The following is a 19263-nucleotide window of genomic DNA, read 5'->3' as shown; positions in this document are numbered from 1 at the left end:
CTATTAGTAAATGTGTGAGCAGAGTAAAGTTCTGATTCTTTGAACTTTTTTGGGGGGGGGGGTCAGGAGGAATAGCATGTGTTCTGGGGCAAAGGGGTATTGTATGCCTGTTATAGTTTGTGTTAGAGTGTGGATACGCTTCCAATATTTGGATATACCGTATTTTTCGCTCCATAAGATGCACTTTTTTCCCCCTCAAAAGTGAGGGGAAATGTCTGTGCGTCTTATGGAGCGAATATGAAGCTTTACTTACCTGTCTTGCAGCGTTGGCCGGCAGCACAGGGCGCCCCGCGGTACTGGAACTTGAATTTCATGTTCCGGTTTCCGGCGGGACTGAAAGGAAGTGTGCACAAGCTGAGTGCGCACTTCCTTTCAGTCCCGCCGGAAACCGGAACATGAAATTCAAGTTCCAGTACCGCGGTGCGCCCTGTGCTGCCGGCCAACGTTACAAGACAGGTAAGTAATTATGGGACAAGGGGAGGGGGACAGTATGGGAGAGAAGAATATGGGGAGGGGGATGAAGTCTATGGGGAGGGGGGGGGGGAATGAAGTCTATGGGGAGGGGAAATGAAGTCTATGGGGGGGAAATGAAGTCTATGGGGGGGAAATGAAGTCTATGGGGAGGGGGGGGAATTAAGTCTATGGGGAGGGGGGGAATTAAGTCTATGGGGAGGGGGGGATGAAGTCTATGGGGAGGGGGGGATGAAGTCTATGGGGAGGGGGGGGGTGAAGTCTATGGGGAGGGGGGGGATGAAGTCTATGGGGAGGGGGGGGAATGAAGTCTATGGGGAGGGGGGGATGAAGTCTATGGGGAGGGTGGAGATGAAGTCTATGGGGAGGGGGGAGATGAAGTCTATGGGGAGGGGGGAGATGAAGTATATGGGGAGGGGGGGAGATGAAGTCTATGGGGAGGGGGGAGATGAAGTCTATGGGGAGGGGGTGGATGAAGTCTATAGGGAGGGGGTGGATGAAGACTATGGGGATGGGGGGATGAAGACTATGGGGAGGGGGTGGGTGAAGACTATGGGGAGGGGGTGGGTGAAGACTATGGGGAGGGGGTGGGTGAAGACTAGGGGGAGGGGGTGGGTGAAGACTATGGGGAGGGGGTGAGTGAAGACTATGGGAGTGGGGGACACTATGGGACAGGGGAGAAAAAAATATTCTGTACAAACTGTCCCATAGTAAGAAACACTATGGGACAGTTTGTTCAGAATATTTTTTTTCTGGGTTTCTTCCTCTAAAAACTAGGTGCGTCTTATGGTGAGGTGCGTCTTATGGAGCGAAAAATACGGTAATTGGACAGGACCACCACATGTGTGATGAGTGTGCTGTTTGTTGCGTGCATCGCCAGCATTCGTGTTTGAAATTCTTATGCATCTGGCTAAGTTTTGTCGGAGTGTAGTGCCAGCGGGTCACTCTCTTGTAATTACTCTCTTGTGTTGTTAGGTTCGATGATGTTGTGTGTGCCCTAGTGATGATGTGTTGCCACTGGGAGTTGGAGAGCGATATCGGTAACTCTGCCGACCAATTGTTTGTGAAGGCTGGGAGAAATTGGGTTTGATCTTTTTGGAGGAGTTTATACATCGTTGACCGTGTTTTTTTCTTTAGTGGGTGCGATTGGCACATTTGTTCAAACGGTGTGATATGTCGCGCTCCCTTCGGGAGTAGTGAAAGAGTGCAAGTAAAGTGGCAAATTTGGTTGTGAAACAGATGATGGGTGCTTGAGAGGGTGGAGTCTGGAAGTAAGGCTTTTATGTCTCTAATTGTGTATCCTTGGGTAACGTCTTGCAGTTGTAGGTAGGAGGTTGTCTTGGATAACTGTTTTGTCCAATGTGGGGCGCTGATTTGAGGTAGAGGATTATGTGTTAATGGGTATAGGGGTGAGGGGTAGGGTGCTAGGTGTTGGCGGTTGACTACTTTGGACCATGTTTTGAGTGTGGCTGTGATTGTTGGATGTTGCTTGTGTATTAGTTGTGCAAGTCCATTTTTGTGCCATGGGATTGTGGAGATGGGAACCTTCAGGGAGGCTTCTTCTATGGAGACCCATTGTTGGGTCGGAATGTGTCTCGTCCATTCGTATAGTCTCGTTAAGTTGGTAGCTTTGTGGTAGGTCTCTATGTTGGGGAGTCCAATTCCTCCTTCTTGTCTAGGGTTCGTGAGAAGAGAGTAGGCTATTCTGGGATGGGAGTCCCTCCAGAGGTATGATGATGTGTTTTTTTTTAAGTTAAGTTTTTGGGATGAGAATAGGAAGAGTTTGTAGTAGGTAAAGAACGCGTAGGAGTATGTTCATTTTTAAGCTGTGTGTCTATGTCTCGTGTAGTGTGTATGGGGAGTAGTTCGCATTTTGTGAGATTGGCTTTAAAATTGGAGAATTCCCCGTAATCCTGCATTTCTTGGATTATATATGGGATGGACTGGATGGAGTTTGTGATTGAGAAAAGGATGTCATCAGCAAAGGCTGATACTTTATATTCTGAGTCTTTGATTTTTATTCCCTGGATTGCTGGGTTATCTCGAATGCCTTGTAGAAAGGGCTCTAATGTCAAAATGAAGAGCAGGGGTGAAAGTGGACAGCCTTGTCGAGTACCATTTGTTATTGTGAGTGGTGTAGATAATTGCCCGTTTATTCTTAATCTAGCTGTTGGTGTGGAGTATATTGCTGTCAGCCAGTCAATCCATCTAGGCCCAAATCCAAGTGCACTGATTGTTGTTAACATGAAGGACAAATCCACTCTATCAAAAGCCTTTTCTGGTGTGATTAATTTGTTGCAGGTCTGAGTTAATGGCTTCCATTTTCGTGTGGAATGAAGCCTCCAGTTTGTTGATCATGGTGGCGAGATCTGTTTTGGAAGGTAAGTTTTTTATAAGATCTCTGAGTTCCAGGTCCCTGGAATCTTCGTTGAATCTGATCGAGAGTTCCGATGCCGCTGGGCTCTGAGAATTGGAGTCCAAGTAAGTTTGATTGTCTGCTGATGCCATGTTGCAGTTTGCGGCCTCCGCCTCGCGGTCCATCGGGTCTTTGAAATAACCATTTAAGGTTCCGGATTTTTGCATGGTGGTCTTCCCTGGTGTACGTTGGGGGTTATTGTGCTTTTTGGGGTTTCCCATTTTCGTTTTTAGCCTCTGATTGCGGTGGATTGTCTATCGGGTTGTTGGGAGCCAAATTAGTGCACAGCCATTCAGCTCCGCGGTCAGGCCACGCCCCCAGGTTTTGCATATCTTATCCCAGAAGTGAACAAGGCAAAGCAATGCAATGTTCAATACACTCTGTTCAAATTCAGAAAACCTGAAAAGAGTGGCGTAGTAGGGAGGTTAGGGGGGAGGGGGAAGGGGGGGGAGAAGAGACAGGCAGCGCAGGTTCAGTAATGATATAACAGGCAGGTAGGTTAAGGATAAGATGGGAAGAGCACAGTATAACTGAGCACTGAGCTAAGTTTATATTGGGGAGAAGAATCCATCTCTCACATACTGTTGGCTGAAAGCGATTAGTACCTTTAAAAGATTTCAGGTGTTCTGTCCCTTTAAGAGGCAATCTTACGGGCCTAGATTCTGTGGAGTTCACACGTGCGTTTGGCTGTTTGTCCCTGTGGCTGAGCACACCGGAGTCCTCGGAGTGTGCTGAGGGGGAACGGCAGCAGCCGCTGACAGAGACGCGGCGAGGGACCTCCAGGTAAGTGTAATCATGACACACATAGAGAGATGGATGTAGCAAAAGAAAGGTGTGAATTAATCAAGGACATTCTGTCATATGATGTTTTTTTAACAAACCCATTATTTAATGGTGATGCTGCACCCAAACCAGGGAAGCACAGACTAGGAAAAGAGCTTGAAAAAAACTTTCACGTGAAAAAATTTAGAAAAAGTGTCCTCATTGAAAACTGCTGTTTTTATGGACTGTATGTTACAATTGTGAATAGTCAATATTGCACCCATCCAAATTTTTTAGGGAGTCCATTCCGATTGTTCTACATATATATTAAAGTCAGTGTGCACCTTGCATGAACTGCACATTGTCTTCAACAGTTATCTTGAACTATCTGTCAAAGAATGTGAAAGAATTAGACGAATATCTACAAGTGGAACAGTTGATCTTGCCTGCATCAAAAAAATCGAGTCCTAAACCTGTGCAACTTGATAAATTCTAGTCGTCAACATCAAACAAGATAAACTTGAAAATTTAAATCTCTTTAGTTTGGAAAAATGGAGCCTCAAAGGGAATATGATAACATTATACAAATATATTCGGGGCCAGTACAAACCATTATCTGGAAATCTATTCATAAACAGGGCAATATATAGGACACAAAGTCACACATTTAGGCTGGAAGAAAGGAGATTTCATCTAAGGCAAAGAAAAGGTTTTTTTACAGTAAGAGCAATAAGGGTATGGAATTCTCTGCCTGAAGAGGTGGTTTTATCAGAGTCCATACCGATGTTTAAACTGCAATTGGATAAATACTTGCAAAAATATAACATACAGGGATATAATTTCTAATTAGTGGGGTAATAGCTGCTTGATCCAAGGAGACATCTGGCTGCTATTTTGGGGTCAAGAAGGGATTTTTGTTCCTAGTTTGTTGCAAAAATGGAAGCAATTCAGATTAGGTTTTTTGCCTCCTTTTGGATCACAGCAAAACATATGCGAGGAAGGCTCAACTTGATGGACGCAAGTCTCTTTCTAGCTATGTAACTTTGTAATTGGAGATGTTAACTTGCAAAAACATTGCTGATGCTTCAGTGGACACTGAATTTCCAATTATTGCAAGTGGAATAATTGTCAGTGACGAGTTGGTGCCCGAGGAGAAACATTGAAAAGGTACGAGCCATATTGTTTAAGGACTTAACAGCAAATTGGAGGAAATTTCCCTTCGTGTTGTGCCACATGTTGAGTGGGCTGTTTGAGATGGTTTCAAATGAGTCATTGAACTGTCAAATGACACAGATGTTATTATTGTGCTACTTTGTTGCAATGTTCATAAGTCAAGGATTGTTAAAGTTGCATAAGTTATGGAAGAGGCAAGAAAAGACACTTAATCCTGCATGATATTGTGTACAAGAAACCTGACTCAGAGATGCTTAGTGTTCTTATTAAGGCACACATTCTTACGGGTGATGACACTTTAAGCAAGATTGGAACAAAGCTTTAACTGCTGAACGTCCAACTGTGACATTTCTAAAAAGGATTTGCAGAGACAGTAGACGAATGTTGTTAAGACACTCCCAGCATAAATGAGTAAAACCGCCGTTTAGTAGATCTTCCCCCTTTAGAGACACAGGCACTGTTGCTGTAGACCACCAAACTCCCAAACAGAATATAAGAGAATGCGCCAGACTCCTGAAAAGAGAATCATCCGAACTCCTTCTCTCCTAGAACAGGCAAAATAATACTCCCAAGTAGCAATCCCCCCAAACATGAGACCAAGCTCCGTCTTGAGGGTAAAACAGGAATCTGCTTTAATGAGGGCTACCTGCCCGGTATTTATGCAGGTCTCCCACCTGGTGGACACTCTCCTAGGGGACCAGATGGAAGACTGGGACAAATGAAGTACAGTAGCCAATCACAGTGGCTCAGGTATAAACACTCCCCTTTGTACAAGTAAACCCCTCCTCTCTCCTGGAGATAATTGGGAAGAAATCCAATTATCTCCATGGATAGAGGCAAACCGCCATTTTAAATGGTATAATAAAAACACATAAAAATCCGTAAATGTATAACGTATTCCCAGATAGCCTAGATCTGAGCGCACATTACTACCGAATAGCGCTCAGACCCAATGCACACAGTTCAATCGCCATGGAGTCAAAGTCTTTCACACTGTTCTTTCGGTATACAAATGACTCCATGGGATGGCTATCTGGGTTAAGTCCATTTGTACAATAAAAAGTCCCGAACGGACTGGTGTTCGTATGCCCGATGATAAGAAGGGCGGTCGGCAGTTTCAGCGGTGTTCGGTAGAAAAGGTGTCCGTTTGGAGTTCCATAAGTTCCTCGTTGAACACCGTTGTTCATTCGCGTGTTTAAAATGGCCGCCGCCTCGTGGTCGGCATACGAACGAGGACCACCCTGCATACGTTTCGAATGAAGAGGTGTCTGTGGTTAACCATAATTGAGGCCAATAGGTTAACCAGCAGCACACTTCTCTTCTGGGTGGCCATCCGTTCAATAGTTTTATTCAGTATAAACTGAAATAAACGAACAGGGACGTACGGGCAGGTAATTCCATGAATGCACAACAAAATAGACGAACCAGCTGATAATACTTAGACAGATGGATCTGTCACAAACGTGATTTTAAATACATAGAAAAATACCTTTTGTGTTTGTAAAAACGAGTTCTGACTGTCACACATTTGCCGATCTTTGGTACATTGAGTTCAAGAGATCAGTGACACTAACGGACCTTCCACCAACATCATAATGTGTGTGAACACATTAAAAAAGTGTTCTACTTGATCGGAAGATGTGTAAATGTTTTGGATAATGCATAGTCAGAGACAGATCTGTGAATTTGGTTGTGAAGATATTAGGTGCCAGTACTGTAACATGGCTGTGTAATGCAAAAGCAAATATAAATATACAAAATTAAAAACTGTTCTCAAACTCCCACCACACCTGGGGCCAGTAATGACTATAGTATACATCAACCCCAATACATGCAATAAATAAACAAGGAAAAAACTAAATATTTTTCTCTGTTTATACAGACTACCTGTACCCACTACTCCCTGGATAAGATTAGTTATAGTTATATTTTATTATGGCTACAGTGCCCTGCAAAATAAACCTTAGATTTCTGTATGTACCCTTTGTGGCAAACGTGCCTATGCCACAAGCTCCTGGAGAAGCCTGCTGGCTAGCCTCCTGCCCAAGGACTATGGGCCATATACGAAGACCCTGTTCGGGAGTTAAATCTCCCCAGCCGCCATTAGTAGCTTGCCCTGGGTGCCCCTGGTTTGGCACTATCCCTTCATGTGAATGGAACCGAAAGCTGGCTCTCTGGCGGCCGTTCGCAGCAGTACTTAGCTGCGATTGTTATGGAAATAAATTTGTCTTGAGGACTTCATGGGTTCCCGGTCACTTCAGCGGGACTTAGCCGCGAATGTTATGGAACTGTTTTCAGCATGAGGTAAGCGTGCGGCTCCTGGACCACTTGGGCCGGGGTTTTGAATGACTTTGGAATCTGTCAGGAGAGTGCTTTTTGAAGAGAAAGTGCCGGAGACTTAGGGGAACAAATGCTACACAAGACCAAGGCAGAGCAAACCCACAAATTGTCCTCAGCGATACTTAGCCGTGAATGTTATTGCACTAAATTCGGCATGAGAACTTTGTGGGTTCCCGATCACCTCAGTGGAACTTAGCCGCAAATTTTATGGAACTGTTTTCGGCATGAGGTGACCGTGAGGCTCGCGGACAACTTGGTCCAGGGTTTTGAACGACTTTGAAATCTGCCATGAGAGCGCTTTTTGGAGGGAAGGTGCCTGAAACTAAGGGGAGCTAACGCTACCCGAGACCCGCAGGAGCTCCCGAAAGTTGACCGGCAAAAGCACCAAACGCCCTGGAACAGTTTTGGGCATAGGACCATGTGTGCAGCCAGTCATAACTTTAACATGGTTGCGTTTCCCCTACACCGCATAGATCTGTGCGCTATTTGGAGAACATGGGCGCTCAGATCAGGGATATTTAACAATGTATTATTTGTAAGGTTATTTTAGGTTATTTTTTATTATGTTTTGGGGTATTATTAGTTTTATATTTTTAAGTCTGCCTCTATGTTCCTAGGAGACAATTAGCTTACCGGTATTTAACACAATTATCTCCCAGGCACAGAGATCTTTGGGAGGGGCTTGCATTATATTGTGTGGAGATTGTGTATATAAGCAGGCAACTTGGCTATAATAAAACAGTTCATTGTAGCCTTCATCAAGTCTAGGCTGATGTTTGGGGTAGCTCAGAGTTATAATCACTGCTTTACTTTGGGACCTGGGAGACTTCAAGGGATATACTCGGTTGGAGTATAGGGGATCCATTACACCCTTATCATTAGATTTTTAGATATCATATGACCTTGGGAGATAACATACTATATATTCACACTTCACTGGGTTGCTTTTTGGTAGAGAGTGGAGTTGCATAGTGCTCTTATACTTATGGATATTCTTTATTACCGTGTCTAATTTACTGTGAAAGGGCTACACTTATTTCCGGTAAGCACTACTCCACTTTGTGAGGGATGGTGCATTTGTATTCTTAGGTTTAAAATCCTTTGATTCAAGCCTCGAACATTCCTCGTGTGTTCCACTGATCCAGCTTTTTTACTTTGTTGGATGTATATCAAGGACACTTACTAGTAAAGATTGACTGAGATTAAAATGTAGTCTTTTTATACACTAGGAAAAAGAAGTTGCAAGAGATTGGTTGCTTTTGCGGTCACAGAGGGATTTCAGTTTTTGCTATACAAGTCTTCCTCCTCAAGTAATTTTACAAGTGACTTTTTAACAATAGAACAAATCTTACTGTATTGATCAATAAATCTTAGAGGAAAATCTATCTCCTAGTAGTTTAAACAATAATATATTTGTTTCACTGCGTAAGCTACAGTTAGGGATCACCAGTTACACTGTGTCAGTATATTTTCACTGGCAGACATTTTGTGTTAAGATAAGAAATTAAAAATGTATACTCTAAGTCACCACTTGCAGATGCGACGCCATTTTGTAACAAAATGCAAAGACAGACACATTTTTATTTCTCCATAACTCTATTAATTCAAACCCTGACCAAAGGAATGCGGCTAACGTAAACATTGGCCAGAGATAAGGCTCTTGGAGGTGAGAACTGCTGGGACTGAAATTAAAGTGGCAGAGCTAAATGAGGCACGCAGGGGAATGGAAGAGGAGATGGCAGGGCTGCACAATCGAATGCAGCAGTATGAGACAAAGCTAGCAGACATTGAGGACAGAGCACGCCGCAACAACCTGCGGATTCGTGGGGTGAGTGAGGAAGTGGGACCCACAGAACTAGCGGCCTACTTGACAAACCTGCTGAAAACGCTGGCGCCAGACGTGCCGCTAGACCTGCTGCTCATGGACAGGTACCATCGCACTGCCAAGCCCAGCTTTCTGCCCCAAGACACCCCTAGAGACATTCTCATCAGAATGCACTACTACCACATGAAAGAAATAGTGCTTCAGGCAAGCCGCTTCCAGACCCGTATGGTGGGCTGTTAGTGTTTGCGGACATGACATAACATTCACGTTGAGAAGAAGGAGAGAATTTAGAGAAGTCACAGAACAGCTCCGGCTCCACAAGCTGCCATACCGCTGGGGATACCCGGTGAAAATATTGGTGTCCAGAGGAGGAAAAGTGTCAGCTATCACCACAAAGATGGGGGCTATCCGAAACAAACCAGCAACGAAGCCCACAGAGACCACACAATGCACCCAAGGACTGGAGAAAGTCCAAGAGACTGACATAAAAGGCATAAACACGACTACAACAGATCTGCGAGTGATCACGAGAGTATGTTGAGCGACCGGTCCTGACAATTAGACCATGGTGTCAACCGGGGGTATTGTATAATCGTAAAATTGTTAATTGTTAGGTAGCAATGTTAAAGGTTATGCCACAGATTTACAAGGCAGGCCTCTGAGGAAAAGTAAAAAAAAAAAAAAGATACAACCCACACCACCTCCCCGGTATCTACAGAGAGTCCACATAGCTGGCCGAATTCACGGAGTCACGAACTCTGTACAGGTACCCTTGTCCACCCAATCACCCTTAACCCAGCGAGTGAGATATGCCCAAATCCCGCCCTCAACTAGGGGTCAGTCGCTCGACTTGATGCTGCTGGGACGAGTGAACCCCCCATATTGGTTCTCAATACCTACTGCGACCCTTACCAAATCCATTGGGTATAAACCCCCATGAAATCTTCTCTCTAAATGTAAGAGGGTTAAACCTACCGGTTAAGAGACACCAGCTGTATAGGGAACTCAGGAGCACAGATGCGGACGTTATCTGTCTCCAGGAGACTCATTACAGGACAGACAATTATATTCCACCGACAGTTTCTGACTTCCCGCACCAATACCACGCGACGTCCCCCACAAAATCCAAAGGGACATCTATACTGATCTCTAAGCAGGTAGCATTTACCATGATCTCCGCAGAGGTGGACACCAATGGGAGGTATATAATACTGAAATGCACCATTTAACAATACGACTTATACAATAACCAATTTATACTCACCCAATACATTACAAGGCACATTCCTACGACACATGCTACAGAAACTAGACTCGATACAAGAAGGTGTGTCAATTATCTGTGGAGACTTTAATCATGTCTGGGACCCGAAGCTAGACACTAACATTTCCCAACACAGTCCAAGGTATAAAATACTCCAAAGACAGTGTAAAAAGCTACAGAAGCTCCTCTCACTACACCACTACTATGATACCTAGCGACTATCCCACACCTCGGAACGAGCGTATACACACTTCTCCCAAGTACATAACACGTACTCGAGGATAGACGGATTTCTCATTCATGGACAGGGACTTAATCAAATCGCGGACTGTTACATCGGACAGATTACCTGGTCAGACCACGCACCAATTACGCTGTCGGTAAAGGATCAATAGGATTACAAGCACCGCAGCCTGTGGAGGCTGAATGCTTCCTTGCTGAATGACCCGACATTTAAGAAAGAGGTAGAGACAGCGTTGACTAATTACTTCACAGAGAACGCTACCCCGGACATATCCCAGGGCACATTATGGGCAGCACACAAATCCCTAGTCAGGGGAATCTTTATTAGGAGGGCGTCATATTTACACAGGAAATCCTCGGCCCAGCTCACACAATGGAAGAGAGAATTGTACCAATTAAACACACGGAATCAAATCTCCCCTTCTACTGAGCTCAAATTGCAAATCGCCAACATTACAGACCAGCTACGCCAAAAGGCAATAGAACAGACAGGTTACATGCTCCAGAGGTTAAAAATGAATCAATACACGCAGGGGAACAAAGCTAGCAGACTACTAGCTAGGAGACTGCAGGAACGTAGGGCGAACCAAAAAAAAAAAAAAAAAATCGCTTTTCTTGTGTCCTGTACGGGAGAGAAGAAAATTATACCTACAGACATATGTAATGAATTTGCCAACTACTACGCCGACTTGTACAACATACATTAACATGATACCACATTTCAGCCCACGACGGAACACATAAATGAGTATCTAGACACAATAGACCTCCCGAAACTCACGACCCAACAGGCGACTTGTAACGGACCGTTTTGCTCAAAAGGGGATAAAACCCAGTTTAGGCGATAATCCCCTTTCTGAGAGACAGGCACAGCTACTGCAGAACACCAAACTCCCGATCTGGATACGAAATAGCACTCTGAACTGGAACAGCTGAACAAGAAAAGCATACAATCCGCTTACACTCCTGGCAGTCAGCTTACAATCCAATTCCCCCCAAGAACGAGACGACACTTCATTTTGAGGGTTAAACAGGAACTGAGGACTGGCTCATCCAGCCTGGCTTTTATTTCCAACTCACACATACAGGCCACACCCAGGGGGAGGCATAAAATAACCAATGACCTAGATGTTACCTCCCACACATCCCCTCCCCTTAGTGTGACACATAATCCCATTATGCATACAGTGTAAAATATACTTTTACACAACTTTCATAACTTTAAAACCATACATCACATTCACATACAAATACATATCCACAATCAATCCATTCAGGGGAACAACATATTAAAAAATGGCATGAATCCGACCAGGGGTTCAAAAGTTACTAAAAGTATCTTTTGTCCCTCCTGGCTGGCAGAAAAACATCCCCACAATGCACCCTGGTTTCCTCCCTTCTGCCCTGGAGTTAATTGGAGAAGTAATCCAATTATCCAGGACTAGAGGCAGACTCCATTAACCACATGGTTGCAAAACGACATAAAACACTTTAAGATACATAAAGTCACATTTACACATAACACACAGACATTTCACCCATCCCCAGATAGCTGGGATCTGCGCGCACAAAACTACCGAATAGCGCGCAGATCCTACTCACACAGTACAATTGCCATGGAGCTAAAGTCTTTCCCATAGTCTTTCATTATATGAATAGGCTCCATGGTATGGCTATCTGGGGTATCGCATTCCCATAAAGTCGGGTCCATAGTCCAAAAGCAAGAGGCGGGCAATCAGCCCCCTCCAAGGACACGTGGCGAGGTCGGTTTCGCCACACGACTGATCTCGTTAGACCTATCACAGAGGAAGAAATCCATACCATAATAAAAAAAAACTACCGAAAGGCAAAGCCCCAGGCCCGGATGGGCTAGAAAACACCTACTACAAACAATTCCACCATATACTGACACCACACCTGGTGCACACATTCACGGAAGCGACAGCCGAGCAGAAACTACCGCAAGACACGCTACTGGCCCACATCATAACGTTACAGAAACCAGGCAAGCCCCCCACCATCCCACAAAATTTTAGACCTATATCCCTGCTCAACACAGATGCAAAGATTTTCGCGATGAGACTGGGCACTCTTTTCCCACAGTTAATCCACTCAGACCAAGTGGGGTTTGTGTTAGGGAGACAGGGTGCGGACAACACGCGCAAAGTACTGAATATATTGCACAGTTTACCCAAAATACACAAAGAAGGAGGTGTTGTCATCTCCCTAGACGCCAAAAAGGCGTTCGACCGCCTACACTGGGATTTCCTAGAGGCGGTCATGACAAAATTTGGAATACCAAGAGAATTTAGAGCAGCGGTCAAAACGCTGTACAGTGGCCCGACAGCAGGGTTTCTATCAAACCCATTTAGTATCTCCAATGGCACAAGACAGGGATGTCCCCTATCCCCCTTGCTGTTCATTCTGGCTTTAGAGCCACTGGCGTCAAAGATTAGGCAACATGGCTCCACACACGGAGTACGCATTGGGGAAAAGGAATACAAAGCCAATCTCTTTGTGGACGATGTGCTCCTGACCCTAACGCAACCACTGATCTCAATGCCGCACCTACTGACGGTAATAAAGGAATATGGGGACAGCTCATATTACAAATTGAACGTGACTAAAACCCAGGCCATGGGGATTGGGATCCCTCACGACGTACTACAGGTGTTGCGGGAGAAGTTTGTAATGGACTGGAGGGTAGACAGCATCTCCTTCCTGGGAATTAAGTTAACAAAGACAATAGGAGGACTATTCAAGGCCAATTACTAAGCCCTGCAAAAAGAGGTGGAGGCCAGTCTGTCCTTGTGGGGAGATAAATACCTCTCCTGGCTGGGTCGGATGGCAGCATTTAAAATGTCTATCCTCCCCAAACTACAATACTTATTTAGAACACTGCAAATAGACCTACCAACCTCATACTTAAACAAAACACAGTCTATGCTCACTAAATTCGTGTGGGCACACAAACAAGTGAGAATAGCTGCCAAACACCTGTACAGACCCATTCACCAAGGGGGTCTAGCCCTACCAAACATCAAACTCTACTACCAGGCGTCGTTACTGGCCCCAGTGTTAGGGATACAATCCCCATCACACACCCCACAATGGCTAGAAATAGAGGATCACTGGCTTCAGGGAACAGACCTTCGCAGACTGTTGTGGGTACCTAAACCAATGCGACCCAACCAACCTAATATCTTACCCACCACGAAAACACTGTTGACGACCTGGGACAGAACACATAAATCACTGTTCTCTATGTCACCGTGGTCACCGGCAACGCCTTTATCATGCCTACAGGTAGCAAATAACACACTTGACCATAGAGAATGGACAAAGAGAGGCTGCACGCATGTGAGAGACATTCTGGAAAGCACAAAAGGTACTACCATTCCCTACCATCCAGGAAAAATTCAATCTGGCCCCTAAATTGATATTCCCATACCTTCAGATAAAATCCATGCTATGGGCCCAAACGACCACAAGGGAGGGTTAGACCACGCTCACGGAGTTTGAGAGGACTTGTTTGAACCCAAAGCAGAAAAAGGGCTTGATTTCCCTGTGCTATACACTCCTTAATATAGGAGACCCGGTACACCTAGACAGATTCAGTGAAGCCTGGCACGCAGACATTGGGAAGCATTTTGATGCGACCCAGTGGAGGCACGCGTCCATGGCTCACAAGGGAAGGACTACATGCACGTCACACCTAGAGTTAATGCGCAAGATATATTACAGGTGGTACATGGTGCCAGTGAGACTGGCAAAAATATATCCGGGAACATCAACCAAGTGCTGGAGGTGCGGGGAGTCAGAAGGTACAATGTACCACATATGGTGGTCTTGTGGGGTACTCCGACCTTATTGGGAGATGGTAGAAAGTATACTTAACGTAATAATAGAGGGTCACTTTATGCTCACCCCAGAAATGAGCCTACTGTTCATGGACAGGGAAGCAAAGCAATTCTGGTCTTCCACACCCTAAAAGCGACACTGACGCTCATAGCCAGAGAATGGAAGACAGACACGGCTCCGACAAAACAGGCCCTAACAAGACAGATTTCCACCAACTTACACTATGAACTCACAGCAAGGAAAAATCAGGGTAATGCACGAAAGTTTGAGGACGCGAGCACTAGGTGGGAAGGCATAAACGCGTCTTGGGAGATCAGGGACAGAGACTAAACAATATACAGACCCAGCCTGACTCGAAGACTTTATCAGACCAAGCGTGGGAGAACCCCACAAGACTATGGGGAATCCAGGGAACTGGAACCCTTGGGGAAGAATGAGAACAGGCAGGTGTCAGACTAGACAAGTTAAAGTAGCGTAGAGGAGTAACACAAATATGGAAGACATAGCATACAACCGGTAGGGAGAGTGGGCATATCACAATCTCTCCCTCCCCTCCAGCTTGTATCCCCCTCCTACCCCCCCCCCCCCCTCCCCTGGAAACGTCAATCTAGAACAAGGGTGAAATTTCAGCTAGTACAAAGAGGATGCTAGAGGGAGTCCAAGACAGAGTTGATTAACAAAGAGGCGTATAAGCAGGTCTCGATAAGGGAGCAAAGGAGCGAGGCAAATACAAACAACGTGAAAAGCTAGGCCCCTGGGAAATGTGAAATTATGACACTGTATACGATGTAATGTATTATGTAAAGCTGGGAGACATGTACACCGAGATCTGTGATGTTTCCCCCCCCCCCCTTCTTCCTTCTGTATCCCAAGTTTGCTTTGTAAGCGCAAAATTAAAATTGACAAATTTAAAAAATAAAATATTTGTCACAATAAATTATATTTTTATAATCAGTTTGTGATTAATGTGTGAAATACAAATTCTCTAATAAAACGTACTCCAGGGTCTATAAGAGTTAATATAGTGCACCGGACGGAAACACACACTCTCTCCCATCAAAAATAGGCGAGGTTTTCCAAAAATACTTTGCCACACTATACGACCACAGCCCCAGCACAAGACAACATCCGGACATAACACTGCGGTCCATAAACACATACTTGCAAAACATACCTCTGCCAGGCCCTGAAACCAGAGGCAAAAGCCAAACTAAATGAACCCATTACCATTGAGGAAGTAGCCAAAGCCATCAAAAACACAAAACCTAATAAAAGCTTTGGACCGGATGGCTTCACGGGACTATATTACAAGACTTTCCCCGACACACTTCTCCTGCACCTATGCTCTCTTTTTAATTCCATATTGCAGGGGAATCCACTGCCCCTGGATATGCTTCAAGCGAATGTGTGCCTACTCCCTAAACCAGACAAAACCCACTTAGACCCAAGCCGTTATAGACCGATCTCCCTACTGAATGTAGATATCAAACTACTTACGAAACTGCTGGCAGACAGGATAAACCCATACATACACAAACTCATTCATCCAGACCAGGTCGGCTTTATACCCTACAGACAAGCATACAACAACACGAGACGGACTTTTGACCTCCTCTGGACTGCGACACACCGACAAATCCCCACACTCTTTCTCTCCCTGGACGCCGAGACGGCCTTTGACCGCCTTCTGTGGCCTTTTCGGTTTGCCACCCTCCGCAAATTTCGATTACCCCAACCAATTCTTAATGCACTCCAGACTTTATATTCTACCCTGGAGGCAAACTTCCTGATCCCCAATGCACAGCCCCCCTCCCTTCGCATCTTCAACGGCACAAGGCAGGGATGCCCACTCTCCCCAGTGCTGTTCGCCCTCTCACTGGAACCCTTCCTCCAAGCTTTAAGACTCAACGCCAGCATCATCGGCATTTATGTAAGAGAGGAGGAATACAAAGTAGCAGTGTACGCCGACGACCTTCTCCTAACCCTCACAGACCCAACACGAACACTCCCACCGCTACTTCACGCCTTAGACGAATACTCCAAAGTCTCAGGTTACCACCTCAATCTAGACGGAGGCTCTACCGGTCCAAATCCCAGCCGACGAGTTGTCCCACCTACAAGCTACATACCCATTTTGTTTCAACACATCACATATACACTACTTAGGCGTTAACCTCCAGCAGATGTCACTCAAACCTACCAACTAAATTATGCCCTCCTATTACAAAAAGTGACTGTAGACCTTAAAAAATGGGATACCTACTCTATCTCCTGGCTGGGAAGGGTGGCGTGTATAAAAATGAATCTCCTACCGAGATTCTTGTACTTGTACCAGACACTACCTGTCCAGGTATCGGCCAAAGACTTCAAGGGCCTACAAACACAGACTGACCGCCTTATAAGGGCAAACAAACACGCCAGAGTCAGATGGGACATCCTCTACCTCCCAACCAGGGCAGGAGGATTAGAACTGCCTCATCTCTTACACTACTTCCACGCGGCCCAACTAGCCCAGGTCCAGGCACTGCACGCTCCCATAGGGCTGAAGCGGTGGGTTGACCTAGAACATGATCTATTCGGTAGGGACATCCCCTCACTATACATATGGCTGCCACGACAAGCACGTCCACAGGTCCCGCAGACCACCCCAGCACTGACCACTTCCATAGCAATATGGAATAAACTCTCCCTAAAACACGCACTCACATCGGACCCGTCACCCCTGGAACCAATACTGAGGAATGAACAATTTGCACCGGGCATGATACCACGAGATTTCGCTCACTATGAGGACAACAACCTACACAGAGTCTATCGGTTCTTCCAGAACCGACAATTAACACCCTTTGCAGATCTGCCTCAAACCGAGCCGCTTACCACCCCTGACTATTTCAGATACATCCAGATAAGAAACTTCCTAGAAACAACCGCATACAAACAAGCGGGACGAACCCCCCCTCACCCCCTTTGAAAAATCATGCATCCACACCCCCATACAGAAAAGCCAAATTTCCACAACATATTCATGGCTACTCACAGCGACACAAAATCAACCACTAAGTTACATCACGGCGTGGGAAAGGGACATGGGCCCCCCACAGATGCCTCAGACTGGGTGGCCATATGGGAGGCCACGGTGACAATAACAATATGTGTTACACACAAAGAAATGGCATATAAGACCCTCATGCGATGGTATATTACACCACTGAAACTCAAACAGATGGGACTCTCAACCTCAGACAGGTGCTGGAAGGGCTGTGGCCAAAAAGGTACATACTACCACCTCTAGTGGAAATGCCCACTCATAACACAGATCTGGACAGACATAGCGACACTAGCATCTAAAGTGCTACACGACTCCATTCCCACAGACCCCTGGCTGTGGCTGCTATCCAAGCCATTACCAGACATGACCCGAGCCCACAACAAACTTCTGGCCAAACTAGCTCTAGCCACCAGAAGATCCATAGCCACCCACGACACCAACACTAACGGACATCAAACACAAAATGAACGAGGCTAGGACGATGGATAACATGTCGGCCCTCATCCATGACACAACGGCTCACTGCGATAAAATATGGGACCCGTGGCTTGCGGAATCTTCAACCCACGTCTAACACATACAGACTGCAGGGACATAGGCTGTGCTCCACCCCCCCCCAAAAAAAAACACATAACCTAACACCCCACGACCATATAGGAACAGACCCCTAGAATAACAGACAAATAGATCGCCACCTGCTTTGACCAAATGGAGGCGGACAGGTGGCAGCCAAGAGCACGGGCCAGAATGATCCCAATTGACTAACTCAGTAGCCTATCACTACATAACGTTACCAACTAGGGAGAGAGGTGAACCCAAACTACAAAACACAATACCCCACCCCACAGTTAACGTGGGAAGGAAGAAAAACTGACAAGACCTCACAAGGGACCAACACCGAATCAAACCCATAGAGGCATACGCCATACCACAACAGCACACTTAGAATAACCCCTCTCACAGGCCCAAGCAGACAGCCTCCAACAATAACACCTCTCCTACGAACAAATAGGAGGTATCCTCAGCGAGAAACAAAAACCTTGGTAAAGCATCAAACAATACCTCCAAAGGGTTAAACCCCCCTATCCCCCCCAAAGGAATCCCCTAGTAGACATAACGAATACCCTACCAAGCCCTCGCAGGGGACACAAACAGCCCAAAAGCCGCTGATCTGCGAGTGGACGCAAGAGCGGGACGAAACGCCGCTCAACAGTTAACTAAACAGGTTCCGACTTAAGCAAGGTTAACAATCTGAAAAACTAAAACAGATGATTCAATGACTAAACTCCTCCCTTTTCTACAAAGGTACCCCCCCAACACAAGGGGACAAACACAATGACAACATACACTCACAACACAATAGCGATAGATCAATGGTTCAAAGGCTACAAAATAGGAACGGTAACTGAACCCCCCACCACCTAGCCCGACACACTCCCGAACCGCCACTAGCTGTAACTTCTAACACATCAGGCAAAGGTGAAGGGAACAAGATAATTTCCACTAAAGTCAATAGAACCCAGACGACCATACAGAGCTTAACAGGTTACATACCAAAGTTCCAGAGTTACCATATACTTTAAGGAATACACCCACTACGCTTAAATAGTGGGTAACTCTTCGCTTTAAATCAATCAAGGGGAACAGTGCCGTTATATAAAATTTTTATATAATACATTTTTATTAATTTGTAAAATATTTTTAATATTTATCACCTCATAAATATCCTCACAACTGATACTTACTCTTACAATGTGAAGGAAATGAGGTATGACAGATAAATGTGTGCCATGTATCCAGTGAAAGTAATAATTGCTATGTGTAATGAAAAATGTAGGTATATGAACATTATATGAAAT

At 45.4% G+C, this 19263-nt stretch overlaps 1 protein-coding gene across 1 annotated transcript in view; it reads right to left on the bottom strand.

The window, feature by feature from the left end:
- Positions 1-19263, bottom strand: part of GLB1 (galactosidase beta 1) — a 256457-nt gene that overhangs the window by 13207 nt on the left and 223987 nt on the right. The window lies entirely within an intron of this gene.

This window comes from Pelobates fuscus, chromosome 4 (genome assembly GCF_036172605.1).
Source record: "Pelobates fuscus isolate aPelFus1 chromosome 4, aPelFus1.pri, whole genome shotgun sequence".
Lineage (NCBI taxonomy): Eukaryota > Metazoa > Chordata > Amphibia > Anura > Pelobatidae > Pelobates > Pelobates fuscus.
This window is presented reverse-complemented; position numbering and strand designations above follow the sequence as displayed.